The 16,952-nt window shown below is 43.4% G+C and overlaps 1 protein-coding gene across 1 annotated transcript in view; it reads right to left on the bottom strand.

Annotated features, from left to right (window-relative positions):
• Positions 1 to 265, bottom strand: part of LOC109999549 (adenosine receptor A2b) — a 6,603-nt gene extending 6,338 nt beyond the window's left edge. Inside the window, exon 1 of the mRNA XM_029281344.2 lies at positions 1 to 265. This exon is cut by the window's left edge and continues 18 nt beyond it. The gene's annotated coding sequence lies outside the window, so the exon portion shown is untranslated.
• Between the last annotated feature and the right edge of the window lie 16,687 nt (positions 266 to 16,952).

The raw sequence follows: 16,952 nt of genomic DNA, 5'->3' as shown, positions 1-16,952 counted from the left end.
TCCAAGACGCACAATCCAACAGTCCGTGCTGCAACATATTCCAGCTGGATATCCACACAACGAGCTTCCTCTGCTCCCTTAAACATCCTGAAGTCCTCAAGATGGGAATCAAAAAGAGTCCATTATTAGAAAAGAGAATCCGCTCTCAGATGTTTTTTTTATAACAGTGTGGCAGGAGGAGGAGGAGGAGGAGGAGGGATCCGCGCCACCGTCCTGGGCGCTGCGCTCTGCTCTGCTCCGCTCCGCGCCGAGGAGACGGTTAAAGTGTCTCCTCCGCTGGCCTCTCCATTGGCCGAGGATGAGGATGATGATGATGACAAAGGAGCGCCCACCCACCCCCCACCCCACCGCCTACAGCGGGAACACGTACTGCACAACAACAGGACGACAGGACGGGGCTGTCTGAGGATGAGGAGGGTACTATCAGCGAGTCCAAGTCGCTCATTTATCTCCAGAGTTTCATCTCATTAAACCAGCTCAGGGCCAAGTGTATGCTCACACACAAAAAAACAAAAAACACATGAAATACATGATTTCAAAGATGCTATTTTGCTTATTTACATTTTCTTACATCTCATATTCTGTTAAAAATGTTGTCATGAGAAGCTCCGACTCTCTCTTCGTCCTGTCATATATATATATATATATATATATTAGGTCTTTATTGACATTTGCAGTATTAAATGTAGATATTAAAGCTGTCAGACTACAAAGCATCTTTCTATGAAAGCCCAGGAATTGTAAAAGAGCCAAGGTTCTGTCAGATGTCGAGTTATGATGAATGAAATCTAGGCAGGCTGCATGACTAAAGCATAGTGTTAAATGTCATGATAAGGCCTTGAAGAGGTTTTCTTTTTCCACTAGCAGTCCTTGAGCTCATGTTTTGAGAAGGGTTTACTGAGTCACACCTTCATTATATCAGTTTTTCTATTGCATAATCCTGATTCATTGTGTTTGAATCCACACACAGTAAGGCTCAGCTGGCTTCATGAACAGCAGACTTTTTGGATAAATGGAGGTATTCTCAGGTGGGAAGAGATGTTCATTTGTTTAGAGTATTTTGTATCTACTCCTGGGGTTTCTTTTGTTGTTGGGAAGTCCTAAAGAGGATCCTCATTGGATGACTGACGGTTCATCTGAGCCTCCTGTGGATGTAATAATGTCTTCATGTAAATCCAAAAGACTGGAGGAGCCTTAACCCTGCATTCTCTCTAATGGCCAGCAGGGGGGGACTGTACTGGTTACCATAAAATAAGTCTGATGTTATGAAACCAGAGGAGAAAATGGTCCATCTTCTGAGCTGGTTTATCAACTCAGGAAACATTTTCCTCATGACTTTATGTTCCTCAATCTTTAGTTTAAAGTCTCCTTCAGTACAGAGATGTAAACAGATCATACAGCAGTGGAACTTTAAGCAAGGCGATGACTAACAAGTCACTACGATGGAGACCTGTCGATACGGACACAGACAGAAACTAACACCTGTTATGAAAATCAAGATAATGACGGCTTCAAAACGGGAGCTTCTTACTGAAGGTGTGACGTCATGATGGCTGCAAAAGCTCGTTTTGTACTAGTTAATCTTCTGCCTGATCTTTGCCTCTTTTCTTAGTTTTTTTTTATTTTTGCTTTCTCTTTTTTTTTTTCACTTGTGTGTTTACATAGTCACGACCCGGCTCTTAAGGCCTGACAAAAAACAAAGAAACATACAGTTGACCTAAACAGGGTAAAAGTTTTAATAATGACCATTTCTGAAGAGAGTGAGGAGTGTTTGTCAGTGAATGAGTGTGTGCAGCTTGTGTGAGTGTGGTGTAAAACTAAACATGAGCAAACTACAACAGAAGCATGGTGTGACGAGGAGCTGTGGGGATGACACGAGGCTGGGACTGAATGAGAGGGTGGATGGGTCTGCCGGATCTTAAATAGCCTACACCTGAGAGAGACCGCCCAGGTGTGCAGGTGTGGTGGATCATCGTCCACCATCGACCTGCAGGGATACAAAACACAACAGCAGGGGCCTGCACTATGAAGCAGGATTTGGTGTTAGCGAGGTCACTTCAGGGTTTTCCTTCCTACAAAGGTCGTTCACTTCTTCTCCTGGGCATATCGCCACAGTAACTTATGCTGCACGCCTAACCTGCTCCGGAGCAGGTTATGTCTGAGATAAGAGATCAACCTGTGAAAACCTCCGCCCACTGACCAATCAGATCTCTTGATCGTGGAGCTCCCGGAGCTGATCGACCAGACAAGCCAAAGATAGCGTGGGTATGTTGAACTCGCTCAGTAGTTCAAAATCGTTTGCGCTGGTGTGACAGCTGTCAATCAAAACAGAAAAGTGGGTTTCGTCTGCTTTTTTTGATTCAGCTATCACTTCCTTGTTACTCATCACATGTCCCTCCGTTAGCCAATCAGAGGCTAGGATGATTCAACTCAAGGCAAACATTATGACACCCACAGAGGTAGATTTAAATACTTTGAAGTCACAGTTACTCCATGCTGTAAATAATCACTGTATAAATGTTGTAAACTTATTTTTAACTTAAACTCAAATATTTGGATTTACTTCACTTTTAAATCTTACATTCATATATGTTTACATTTGTATCCAAACTATGAATGTGTTTGTCTACAGGATATCTCCATGAAGATCATCTGCAGCCTTTAAATCAAAATAAATCAGAGAGATTTAAATAACTGAACTCTGCAGCTGGTTGAATTACTCAGTTATTCTATCAGTTGCTTCACAGCACAGATTGTCCAATCAGACTCTGACTCTCTCCGTCTCCTCAGCCTCGCTTTATCCTCTGAATCTCCATCTTCAAACTCTAAACCACCTGTTTCCTGTGAGCAGCTTCAGAGAGCGTCCAGAGTGTCCTTTCTCTCCCTGCACGTTGGACTCCTCACGGGCAGCATGCGGACACAACAACACAAAAGCGTAATCTCGTGCTTCTCAGTGTGTGGTGGGTAATCCTTAATCCAGAGGTCAGAGCGGGCAGGCGGGCGTCACGGCTGTGATGCTTCAAATCGTCACATTTCAACGTTTTCAGTTTGTTTCTGCAGCTTACAGCAGCCTGAGTTCATCGTTCCCTCCAATAACTACAGATCCTCCATATCTCCCAGATTAAAGGACAATTCTGACTATTTTAAATCTTCTCGTGTGTTCAGCTCCACTCAGCCCCCCCCCCCTCTAGACCTTTCTTCATCCTCCTCATCATAGAATCCCAGAGAGAGAGGAGAGACTGTTCTGATTATGTGCGGAGAGAAGCTGCTGATTAATGGTTTACCTGAGTGCAGACCCCCCTGACCTTTGACCTCAGCCTCTCTGCACTGACCTGTTGGGCTGATGTTATTTCACTAAAAGGTTCAGAGACTCTCTGCGGCGTTCAGGTTCGTCTGGAGCTGCTGGAAGAATCCAAATGAGCTCTGAATAAAAGGTCAAAGAAAGTCCAGACAGCTCGTTTGAAACATGTTGAAAAGTGTTGTGAGAGCTTTTCATGTTGTTGATCCAACAGTTAAATTAAATTAAATTAAATTAAAACTTACATCTTAGTCTAAGATTTCAAACGGTATTTAGTCGATCTTTTTCCAAAATGTGCAGATATCTTTTTCATTAGCTGGTGTTTGTCACCTGGCTGTTTTAACAGAAAGCGACCAACTCCACATCCACGTGTAAAACACAGCTGAAAGTCGCTGTGATTATATTTTCTCTTCTTTGCCGCAACAGCCACGTCCGTCATATTCAACAGTTTGAATCTTGTCCAGTCTCTGAGTTGTAGCCACTCCTAAACTCTCCTGCTGCGCTGTCATTGGCTGGAGGAAACACACCAGCTCCGCCCAGAAACGTCCCGAGTCAACCAGAACAAATCAGAACAGTGAAGTCCCGTCAGAGGACAGAGTCTCTGCAGACACAGTCACCACCACACATGTACGGAGGCCCAGAAGGGACAATGGAGCAGCTTCACTTTAGGATAAAGCCGATTTCACATCTGCCCTCCAGCGATCACAGGATATAAACGTCACTCCCCCTCTATTGGCTCCAGGTGAATTCTCCGGAGAATATCCTGCTGTGTTCTCACATCAGCTCACTCTAACTTTCTGCAGAATAAATATGAGAAGAAACTCAGGGTGAAGTCTGAGAGAAACATTCAGCTGTTTGTGTTCACACATGCAGCTCCTCCTGGAAATATCAGGAGTTTTCTGCATGTGTGAAAGCTCTATAAATCCATATTTTATTTCAGAAAGAAGCTGCTGACTCCATCTTTAACTCAGATTATAATCTACTTTGATTGTGTTTCTGGGGGGTTTAACCGACGTGGACTAAAAATGCTCTTGTAGATGATTTCCAAGATTAGTAAAGATACTGTTCAGTTGTCTGCTGTTTGGAAAACAAACACAGCAAGGTCATGTCTGATTTAATAAAACACAGTAGTTGTTTTCATGGATGAAGCCGTCGCTCACAGTCATAAATAAACTGAGTAAATCTGTTTTCAGGTTGACTCCTCTTCACTTGACTCGTGCTGTGATGTCTTTTTTTTATCTTTCACAGAAACGTCCAGCGATCTCACAGATGATGACTAAACTTCAAGTGTGTCTCATTACTTATTTAAAGTACAAAAATAAAGCTGCACAGTCCCCCCCCCCCCCCCTGGTTTTAATTATGTCTGCAGGGACTTTTGGTGTTCGAGCTGACTTCAGTCTCACATTGCTGCAGGCCAAACACTCATTTATTTATGTGTACTCACTCAGAGCAAAGACAACTCTGGCACTAACTTCTTTGAATAGAAGAACAAGATACAAACATTATTAACTTTGTATATTTGACCTTTGAAACCGGGTAAAATCACTGATGGGAGGTGTCTCCACCTGGCTCAGGGCTGGTAACTAAGAGACACACAGATGACGCTTTGTTTACCTGAAATCTTAGATAACTGATATGAAATGTGAGTATGAAGAATCAGTCTGAAATGTCTGTGTGAGTGAAAATGTGTGATGTTTGTGACGAGTGCAGCAGACCGAACAGGCTGAGGTTGCAGCGGGACAAGCTGAGAGAGAATGAGGAACGAGAGAATCCCGTCTGAAAGACAAACACAGAACACGGCATGTTTAAATCTCCAGTGGATTTAAAGACACTCATTTCAAGGCTGCTTTTTTTTTTCTTTTTTTTTCACTATTGTCAGGGTGTAGATGCTGCAGACCTTACAAGGAATCATTGATCTTTGTCCCGTTCTTCTTCTTTGTCTTATTTGTTGGCGGTCTACTCTATGTCCCGCTGCTATGATGTAGTGATGTCTAAAGGCCCCGACACACTCAGGAGGTCGTCGGCGAGCGGTCGTCGCCCTAGTTTTTGCTGTGTGTCCGGCTCGCTACCCATCGGCCACTGTCTGCCTTTTTTTGACCGATTCGACATGTTGATGAGAGGGAGCGCTCTGATTGGCTGTTGGGAGGTTTCATTTCTCTCCAGCTCTCCTCTCAGGTTCTCTAAAGCCCCTTAAGCATGTCTCTGTAGTATCCATGCTTTCACCCATTAGTGAGGTTTCTCCTTATTTGTCTCCTCCGCCTCTTCTTTTCTTTTTCCACTAAAAGACCAAGAGCTGACAACGCCAGCGCCATTTTCTACTTCTTATCAGACATTATTCTCCATTAGTAGACGACCTATAATACGAGTGGTGACCGACTGAAAATGATCTTCTCGTATGATAACTGCTGGCATGGAGAGTTATTTCCTCTCACACATGAGCAGATCGTACGTGGTGAGAGAGAGAGGAGATTAAAGAACGAGGATCTCAATCAGGAAGGCCTTAATGCCCTCCTCAGCTGAGTAAGGTATCAGCTGACGACCCTCCTAGCTCCTCCCACTCGCCAACTCCAAGCACCTGGAAAGAGCAGACAGGACTTGTGCTGCGTTCAGGTGCTCCTCGGATAGTCAGCTTCACGGTACAATTTATGTTTGAGCAAAAAGTTGATGTGTAACATGTGAATTAATCAAAAGTATTTTAACATTTACAAAACATTTTTTGCCCGCCATGTGAGGAAGTCGGCATGCATCTGATTCTTTCTCAAGTTCTTTTTCCGACTTGAGAATGCTTTTCACAACTCGGAATCTCGTTTTTCCAAAGTGTCCGACACCACGTGAATGCAGGGTTCATCATTACAAGGCCCGACAGGTTTCAACCTTTGAGGTCTTCATTGGGGCTTTCACAGTAACACACCTTCATACACTGTATATATCAGCTACAGCCAATGAGAGGACGTCACATCCAGTCAGTTTGTAACAGAGACACATCGTCTTCATATTAACCACACCGTTTGTTGGAACTAGGACCACCCGAGAAGTATTTATTTTCTCATTATTTTGATTTTTCACGCCCCCCCCCCCCCCCCCCCCCTGGATCCACCCCTGCTACAAAATGGTGCAGTTAGAAGTCCTTTTCTTCTCTTTTCACAAGACTGCAGCAGTCAATATTTTCACTCCCATCAACCAGGTTAAAAAAAAAGATGACTGAACTTGTAGTTTCTGTTTGAGACGAGACGTGCGGCCTTCAGCAGTGTGTGAAAAGACGAACAACCTGAGCAGACTAAAGATATACATGTTATATAAACCTTATCTAACAAAGCTGGGTGACTAACAACACACTCTTTTATTTTCAGAAACACCCCGAAGAGGGCAAGTTACTCAAGGTGTCTACACACACACACACACACACACACACACACACACACACACACACACACACACACACACACACACACACACGTCACACCTGGATGAATGAAGCTCTGTATCGTCTCCACCGTCTCCACCGTCCAGAGCAAGGAAAAAAAATCTGTTCACCAGGCGGACTCAAAAAATAAAAAAAAATAAGACACGTGCGGTCGAGTCCGCGTCGCAGATTGGAGAACAACTCAAAGAACATGGCAGCTACTTTACCGACTTTGTGTCTTATTGTGAGTCATGTTAGTCAGATTCAGACAGAACACTGCAGGGTTTCTCCTGAATGAAGGCGGTCCACGTTGTGTACCTCGTGCATGAACTGTACCATGCTGAATCACATCATTTCCAAGCGTGCCAGGGCCGAGGAAGTGTAGATCCGAGCGCTCACACTGGTCAAACTAATTGGACTTTAGCGGTAAAGCGTGATTGGGAACGGTACGGATTGCCTGCGAGTGCGCCCTAAGAACCCAAAGGGATGGGAGACCCCAGACAAAAAGAACAAAAGAGAGGAAGGTGGCGAGACAACCATGCAGTGAGCTAAACTTCTCGGCACCTCCCACGCTAGAAAACTAAAAGAGAACAGGAATACCCTAAAGAAAACAAAAAACTACCATCAGTCTCCAGCTTTACACTCTGCAGTACACCAGACCTGGCTAAACTGGTTTCCGTTCTTGGAATGAGGAAGTAAACAACAGCCCAGCTGACGTCAAACACTGCGACAGTGAAGCGTCCACTTACAGTCTGAAAAAAGCTGAAAAGAGATTAATTTAGATCTTCATGATTTAGAGAATCCAAAAAGATAACTGGTGGTCTCTTTGTGTGGTTTGGTCTGATTCTGATTATTTCCTCTGCTATGGCTGTAGCTATCCGTCATCTCAATCTCTGACCTAGCGCTTTGCATTGTGGGAAACAGTACTGTACATGAGGGAGACTGGTCTGAAGCGTAGGGATTATTTTCCAAATCAGTAAATCTGGGTATTTTTGACATATTGCAGATCTCGTATTTGTTTGCATACTGCATATTTGCCAAATCAGTATTTTCTTCTAGTAAAGAAGGCAGTTATGAAATCAGCCGGTCTCTCTTGTGTTATTTTCGGTAGTCTCCTGTTATGAAACAAGCTCAGTCAGTTGACTTAAGATTCTAAAGTTAAACTCTGAATGTGAAGTAGTGCAACAGAGGAAGCAGGGATTATCTCGGTCATTTGACCGTGCCGAGGTCACCGAGGCTGACCTGAGACTCTCCCGCTGTGACTGACAGGAATCAATACATACAGCCTTGATGATTTTTAAAAAATAAATCATGTTGGCATGTTGTCCTCATAGCGACCCACTTCCCCTCTGACCAGGTGTGTCTGCAAACGCCTCAAAGTTTCGAGGTCAAAAAGTGTAATGAGTGAAGTGTTTGAGGACCAGCGTGCAGGCAAAGACAAAAACAAGGCTTACTTCTTAAAAGTTCAACAAATGAGGGAAAAACAAATCTCTGGGTACCACAAGGAGAAAACCAGATGACACAGGAAGACAGATAGAAGGTTCTTCTTCTTCTTCTTTAAATGGCTGCATATTTGTTATTCCGCCACAAAGAAATTAACCCCCGCCAAGCGCCAAATGCAGGTAGATTTTTCATTTGCAGAGTAAATCTCAGAGGGCTATCCGCCACAGGGCCGGTAAATGTTCTGTCCAACAGTCATGTATAAAAACTATGCTATGATGAGTAAGCGTGTTGGATGTAGGGTCAGGGTTAGAACATCTTTGCCTTGGAAGGAGCTTTCAAAAGCGGCATTTTCAGTGACCTAAAACGCTGTTTGCGTGCAAAAGGTCAAAACGCACAGAAAAAACTTTTTCAAAAATAGCTTCCCCACATGGGGTCAGCCCTATGTTCCCACAGGGTAGGGTTAGGGTTAGGCTAAGTTACCCTAACCCTAACTGATACAAATTTATGAAAAAGGAAATGTGGGAACATAGGGCTGTGGGAACCTAGGCACGCACCCACCCACATGTGGACTAGGACTAAGAATCTCTAAAGGACGCCTGACATCACAAACCAGTTCAGCGTTACCTGCAGTGGAGACAATTTGAGAAATCTTTATCTTGTGTGTACGATGTGTCAGTTACATCTGCTGTCTGAAAACAACACAAGCTGGAGTCTCTGTAGCCTTTAATCCTCTTAAGACCAACAAGTACACATCTCCTGCTGAGCTCTCATTATCAGGAAGGAAAGATGTGTTTCTGCTCTGCATGCATTGTTTAAACACATGTGTGCTCGCTGCCTTTTTCATCTTAACACCACGAGCTGCCATTAAAAGTAAAGCTCTGAGGAGTTAATCTGTGCAGTTAAAGGACCACGATGGATTTGTATACGACTTCTTCCTCAGGCGTCATTATGTTCCTCCACTGTGGGAATTAATTCACAGCCCTGGAACGGATTTCAGCACGACTCCTGTCTGAAATGGATGATGGACATTATTAATCCATGCAGTGTGTTTATTATGTGTCCCAAAGCCCCGTCGTTCATTATGATCCAACTCGAGAGCTCAGTGTTTGGATAATTTGGCAGAAATCCAAGAAGGCGTTAGAAAGACTGCACGGTCAATTGAGCATCAGTAACCCAGAATCGTTGTTGCATTTAATTGCGGTTAATTTTTATGCAGTAGACGTCCTTGTGTGTCTCTAGATGAAATCCGCCCTCTCTGACTTCAGTCATACATACTGTGATGTGTTCACTGTCAGGTCGTCAGGTCATGGACGCCACAAGACTCCAAAGATCCAGAAACTGGTGATAGAAAGCTCACATTGCTCACATTATCATGATGTTGTTTTTATCCCTGGCCTTTTCATTTGACTGAAATTTGCATGAGGCCATTGTTTCACATCTATAGGCGAAAACCAACAATGTTGTGTCCATATACTAAGATTTGTTGATAATTGAATCCTTGAATCTTTGGTAAGAGCTCTCTGGAAGTCTGCAGAAAGTCAGATTGAGGTGCCTTTGTTGACTTAAGAATTTGCATTTATAAGATGCAGTTGCAACCTACAGGGCTTCAAAAAATGAAGCCATTGAAGCATTGCCAAACACTGCAGTTCCTGGAGTGACCACTTGAGTGACTCAAAGTGAGTCAGTCCCCATAGAGCCTCATGTTAAAATGTCAAACTTCAGAGCAGAAATAAAAATGTTTACAGCCTGGTACAAGAACAGATTTGGTCATTATAGCTATTTTTTCTCTTCATGACAACTGTACGAGCTGAATTTTAATTTAACTCACCTGATCAAATCATTTTTGAGGTCACATATTATACAAAATATACTTCACTGTGTTTCTCTAACACTAATATGTGTCTCTAGTCTGTCTGCAAACCCCCCAATGATGAGAAAAGTCCATCCTCTCTGTCTTTTGCCTGCTCCACTTTTCAGAAAATGTGTGCTCAAACAGGCCGTTTGGAGATTTTCCCTTCATGACATCACAAAGGGCAGTAGCCCCTCCCCTAAGGTGGGTGACACTCCCACAGCTAGGTGTTTGTTCTGCCCTCTGAGTCTGCCTTCTCACCGTAAACAATAGGACATGGAGCAAGAAAGACCGAGTACACCCAAGCCCTTCCAGAGAGGGGGGCGTGGTCAGACACAGCTCATTTACATATTTAAAGGTACAGACACAGAAACAGCCTGTTCTGAGCAGGGCTGAAATAGAGGGGTTTATAGACATTATCAAATACAGGATCAGAGTGGATTTAGAACAAGAAACTTCACACACATGTTTTGAGGAGCTCTGAGACTGAGAAGAGGAGGAGGATATGTGACCTTTAAGACTGTTTAATCAAGCCGACTTAATGTTTGATTCCCCTTCTGACAAAAGTGAGAAAAATCCTGAATTCTTAATGGTTCTAAAAATGATCATCTCAGACGTTCCTGTGGTGTAAGGAGTGCTCGGGGTCGCACCAATTTCAAATTGTAATAAATATGATTATGTATCCTGTTGTTGACTCCCCCATAATAGGGCTTAAAAGTTGTGTTTGTTTGTAATATTGTTTGACCTTAGTATCCTGAAGGGTAAGTTCAGATCCAAAACAATAACACAAACAAACACTGATCTTCACAGCAGTAGACAAACAACTCCCATATTCTGAAAGGTCAAATATCTTTTTCTAAGAAGGGAGTTTGGTGTCTTTTAAAAAGTGTGATTTCTGATCCGATAAAAAGGATCTCACTCTTTGACCAAACTTTTGTGTATGAGCTTTGATGGTTGATGTTGCAGCCATTACACTTTGTTTCACTGCTGCAGACTGAAGTAAACTAGTAAAACAATTCCAACACATGTTCTTCTTATAAGCTACTCAGACAACAAACTGTATTAAAATAGGCTTTAATGAGTGAAATCGCTTTTCATGACGTCTGTCTCATTATTTTAACCAGCGAGTCAGATGTGTTACCTGCAGTGCTACGTTCAAATCCTGGATCAGAGGAGGCCCAGACGAAGACCAGGATGCACCCCTCTGCGTCATCAGATAACTGCAGCAACAGAGCCAAGGAAGCCAGAGGGGGAATTATACAGTACACACAGAGATGGAGTCGCCACAGCGAAGGGGGTGTGGGGGGGGGGGGGAGAAAGCAAGGGCGTCCGATCCACGGCACGCCACCACCAAGCGTTGGATTAATTCACTCTGACTATGACGTGCTCGCTTGTCTGTGGGGAAAGACAAGCACTGCCCCCCCCCCCCCCCCCATCGTACCATCACTCCCCCCTTTCTCATAACTTCCCTTCCACCTCCCCTGCTCCCCATCGTGCTGGGTCACTCTCTGGAGGGCTGCTGGAGCCCCGGCTGGGGGGGCTGATGCTTTTGGATTCCAGGCGACAGATGGGAGTTTGCAGCTGAGGCTGAGCTTTACGCTCGGGTGGCTCGAGTGCCGGCCGGCCGCTCTGAGTCACGTTTGAGTGTGCTATGATGTCATCTTTGTTCAGAGCGGCATGTGTGTGTGCGAGTCGAGTCGGGATGGGGGATGGTGGTGGTGATGGTGTGTGTGTTGGTGGGGGGGGGGGGGGGGGGGTTGGTCGCCTCAGTCGCTGCTATAAGATCATTACAAGAGACACAGCCGGGCCTGAACAGCTGTAAGAGCTTTACATTTATATAACAGAGTTTTATTTAGGATGATCTGATTATAGGACGCTGAAATCAAAAACACGGCCAAAAAACTGTGGACACAGAAAGATAACGGGAAGAGTAAGTGAAATGTTTGTCAAACTGTTATAAGAAATATTTCATGTGCCTCTGTATGTTAATACTTCTTTGTATTTTCATGTTTCATATCTGGACATTCGGTCTGTAATATATTCAACCGATATGCAAGAACCAACTTTCTGAGTAGATATTGAAAGTTTTAAAGGTCCCATATGATGCAAAATACTCTTCTCCATGTTCCTCTAACACAAACATGCGTCTCTAGTCTGTCTACAAACCCCCAATCATGAGAAAAGTCCATCCTCCCCGTCTTTTGCCTGCTCCACTTTTCAGAAAATGTGTGCTCAAACAGGCCGTTTGGAGATTTTCCCTTCATGACATCACAAAGGGCAGTAGCCCCTCCCCCAGGTGGGTGACACTCCCACAGCTAGGTGTTTGTTCTGCCCTCTGAGTCTGCCTTCTCACCGTAAACAATAGGACATGGAGAGAGAAAGCACCGAGTACACCCAAGCTCTTCCAGAGAGGGGGCGTGGTCAGGCACAGCTCATTTACATATTTAAAGGTACAGACACAGAAACAGCCTGTTCTGAGCAGGGCTGAAATAGAGGGGTTTACAGACATGATCAAATATAGGATCAGAGTGGATTTAGAACAAGAAACTGTAATATGCAGCCACATCATATTATTGCATATCACTATAGGTAAATTGTAGTTACTAACCATATATTTTCCTGGGAGCTCCTGAGCTCTCACGTCTTGTGACATGTGGCTGCAGGAGCTGGGGATCGAACCCCCGACCTTTCTGTTTGGGAGACGACCGACTCTACCACTGACCACAACCGCCCCTTTTTTAAAGATAAAAATCTGGATGACATAATAAGCACTTGGAGAGCATCACCACAACAATGAGAGAGGAGCATCTGATAGTATTTGTAGAGACTGTAAACATGTTAATCTGTGAGTAATGGAGAACAACCCTGCAGTGTCAACGCGTACTACTGAGGAGTCTGATGTGTTGGAATACATTTTTTTTTACTTTCTCAGCAAGTCTTAGCTGATTTCGATTAAAAGCATTATTATGTCGATGAGAAAATGTAAAAAGGAGATCAGTAAATGTTCTTTAAGAGTCTTTACCACTTCTGTTTATCTCTTTGTTTGTTTGGAGGGGAGGCGAAAACTGATCTAGAGCTCCCTCTGCTTGAGGGTGAACTGTCTCTTTAATGCATCCTCAGTAGAAGTTTCTATAGGAGTAAGCCCGCCTGTCCGGGCCTTTATTCAAATAAACAACATATATACTGACATACAGTATATCAACATGTCTGCAGGGAAGCTCAGTCTGCACAACTCAGCAGACACAAACAACAATGGACGCCCGGTTTTCTCCGTCAGCAGCATGCAGGGCCCATGGCCTGCCAGTCAAACGTGGTTAAGTGACAGCTGCACTGATGCATCGTGGGTATTCAGAGCCTGAGTCAGCCCTTGTCTCAGACCTGACAACCTGATCACATGTCAGAGACAGACGTGGAGGAGAGCAGAGACACGGGGCTCTCCAACATTCAGGACACAATTTATAACTTTAAAGTAAAAAAAAAAAAGAATCCTGAATATAAAGACATGATGACCTTTTTGGATTATATGGCATCAGAGTGCAACATGGCTGAGTAAAACAGATGATCTCTCAACAGTGATTCCTATAATTCAACAAAAACGCAGTTGTCTATGTGTGGTGGCCTCCACCTTTTCAGCGATTCTGCTCAAGGCACAGTTGGGGGTAGGAGGGTTTCTGGTTTTGGGACCTCAGAATTGACTAGTTGCATCTTTTTGCAGATGATGTTGTTCTGTTTGCCTCTGTAGACTGGGATCTCCAGCAGGCATTGGGGCTGTTCGCAGCCAAGCGGGCGTTATGAAGGTCAGCACCTCTAAATCCGAGGCCATGGTTCTCTGTCGGAAAGAGGTGTATTACTCCCTCTGGACGGGAAGTGAGTCCCTGCCTCAAGTTTCTCGGGGTCTTGTTCACGACTGAGGCTAAAAGGTATGTATCTTTGGAACGCTGAATCTCAAGTCTGCACAACACATGTACCTTTCTAGGTTCCAATAAACAAACCTTGAACTATCTCTGTGTGACAAAAAAACACAAAGACAGAAGCTCGGTAGGTTCAAACCATCTTGACAGTAAATTGCTTGAGAGGTTTGCACTTTGATGGCAGATGTAGATTTAATGCTCTGGAGGAAAGGTGAGTGTTAGAAAAGCTTCTCAGAAAAGGTGACAGATTAAATCCTGCTCACCGTTTTCATGTTCGTCAAAAGGGCACTGACTCCCACTCACACTGCGGTGACTGACATGTTATATAAATGCAAATTGAGTTAGCAGTGAACTCAGGGGAAATACGGTTAGACACATTTTGACTTTAAACTCATTAACCATATAGGGTTGCTCATTTAATGCAGTGACTCATTTCAACCTCTGTGGTCATTGATCTGAGATTTACAATGTCTTGTTTACTGGAGTCTTAATGTTATTATGTTTTATGACGTGATTGGCAAGTTCATCTGAGTTCAAAGTTTTAAGTAAAAGTCTAAATTTACTCCTTCACTGTGCTCAAATCTTAGACTTTATAAAAGAAGGGAATGCAGCCCTGACTGTGACGTCATGTGTTTGCAATTTGAAGTCCTTATAGTCAACTTTTTGCAGTCAACGCATAGACTTTAAAAATGAATGTTTGAAGCCTGAGTAACATCACCCGTCTGCTCCTGCAGGGGGCGCTGGAGTCCCATCGGTGGCGGTCTCCATGCTGGAAATGCTGTCTCAGGCATGAGCTAATCAGACCTATTTGTTTTTTTTTTAACCAGGCTGTAAACATGTTAATCTCTGCTGTAAAAACAGGCTTTTTAGAATGGGTGTGTATGTGACTTCCTGTGATTCTGCAGCCAGCCTCTAGTGGACACTCGGGGAACTTTAGCATCAGCTTAATGTTTTAAACACCTGAGGTTGCCGCTTGGAAGAAAGTCTGTTTTCATAGAATTTGGAATGTTTTTGCAACCAGTGGAGTCTCCCCCTGCTGGCCAGGATGAAGAATGCAGGCTTAAGGCAGTTCTTCTTTTGCTTTACAAGAGGATAGAGACCTAAAAAAATGCAAGCATAATCAAAATAAAATGTAAGAATTTTGAGCTACTTTCAGTAATGTCTGCTGCTGTTCAGGAGGCGTGTGTGTGTGTGGGCGTGTGTGTATGTGTGTGTGTGTGTGTGTGTGTGTGTGTGTGTGTGTGTGTGTGTGTGTGTGTGTGTGTGTGTGTGCATGAGATGTTTGACTTTGTGTTGAAAACAAGTTCAGTCCATTTAATTGGGTTTCATATTTTCTTTGAAAGAAAAACATCTCAAAGTAAAACTCTGAGTGTCACATGAGGTCAGGGTCCAATTTGCATCCGTTTAGGGAGCGTTTCTCTGAAGAGTTTCTAGAATAAATGTTTAATGATCTGGTACAAAGTCTGTGATCAAAATATGTCGAGTCAAAGAGAAAGAAAAGTGCCACAAATGTGCAATTTTCTCGCTTTTGTATTTGTCATTATTGTGTTCTTCATTCACTCCTGTTATGAGAGAAAAAAACCTTCATCAATTTTTTTTTCTGTAAAGAAGGAATCAGGAAGCTTTCAGGCTTTTTAACCTCAGTCAACCCCAAGTGAAAAAAGATCTGACGAAATCCCAATCACACCACAACCTCTTCACTCAATTTTATTTCATGCCGCTGCTCGTTAAAGATTTTTTTAACCAGATATGAAAAAGTTCAGTTTAGTGAACCTTTCATTAAGCGGCACGTTGTAGATGTTTATTTCTGCAAATGTGAGGGTGGGAGATACAAACAAGTTTCTATTCAGTCTTATAATAAAACCAAAATCACACTGGGTTTGACCTCCTCTGTTTAAAGAAGAATTCTCTTTAAGGGTCTGAGAACATGAAGCACACACTGTCCCCTCTTCCCAAAGATTTTGTGGAGCCGATCTGCGAACATGAGAAGAGGAAACAAAGGAGAAAAGAGAGGACGCAGAAGTATCTCAGGAGAACACTAAATATTTCCTTTTTTTTTGTTCCCTGAGGGGCTCCGGAGAAAGCTGCACGGCAGGAGAATAAACGATCTGTTTGTGTTTCTGTTTGTGTGTTTGTTTTACCCGGCAGCAATCTGAGCTGCATATTTACTAAACAATGCAGCACAAATACACATCGAGTCAGACGTGCACTGAGTTTCTGTGTTTCCTCTCTGTGATTCCACAGCTAGAGGATTTTTTTCTTTGTTCTTTTCCTTTTCCAGCTTTGTTTGTGCAAAGCTGGAAAAGGAAAAGATTTCAGAGCTGAGCTTGAGAGTTCATTCTTGACCCTGAAAATAAACTTTTACACTGATATCAGGAAGGTTTTTGTTGCACAACACCAGCAGCTGTTCTTTGCATCCAGACTGGCTTCAAACTCAAGTGTGACTTTGTGTTTATTCTTCTATTTCTTTATTTGATTGAATTGCTTTATAACTTTAACAGCCTTTACAGACCTGCCTGTTGTATTTGCATGTATTGTCTTTGACCTTCTGAGTTTGCATTTTGTTCCTGCTTTTTTAGGCTGCTTGTACAGACTGAATAGCGGGGCGGCTGTGACTCAGTGGTAGAGTCGGTCGTCTCTCAACCGGAGGGTAGAGGGTTTGATCCCCAGCTCCTGCAGCCACATGTCCGATGTGTCCTATAGGGCAAGACACTTAACCTCAAGTTTCTTCTTCTGCTTCGTCCGCAGCGTATAAATGTATGAATGGATGAGTTAATACTGATGGTCTCACTACACAGCAGCCTCTACTATCAGGGTGTGAATGTGTAGGTGTGAAAGAGCTTTGAGTAGTTAGAAGACAAGAAAATAAATATACAAGTTTAAGTTTAAACCATTTTGTTCGATGTTGTCAGATTGGCCTGACTTAAGTTTGTTCCCGTAGCGACAGAAACGTGAATGAATGAAGTAAAAGAGGAACTTTAAATGACTCTTTTCGCAGATTGGGTGACTGTGCAGTTTTTCTCTGTTAACCTGCTGCATTCATGTCCG

The sequence above is a fragment of the Labrus bergylta genome, chromosome 8 (genome assembly GCF_963930695.1).
Source record: "Labrus bergylta chromosome 8, fLabBer1.1, whole genome shotgun sequence".
Classification (NCBI taxonomy): Eukaryota; Metazoa; Chordata; class Actinopteri; order Labriformes; family Labridae; genus Labrus; species Labrus bergylta.
Note: the sequence above shows the minus strand (reverse complement) of the source record. Positions and strands in the feature narration are given on the sequence as shown.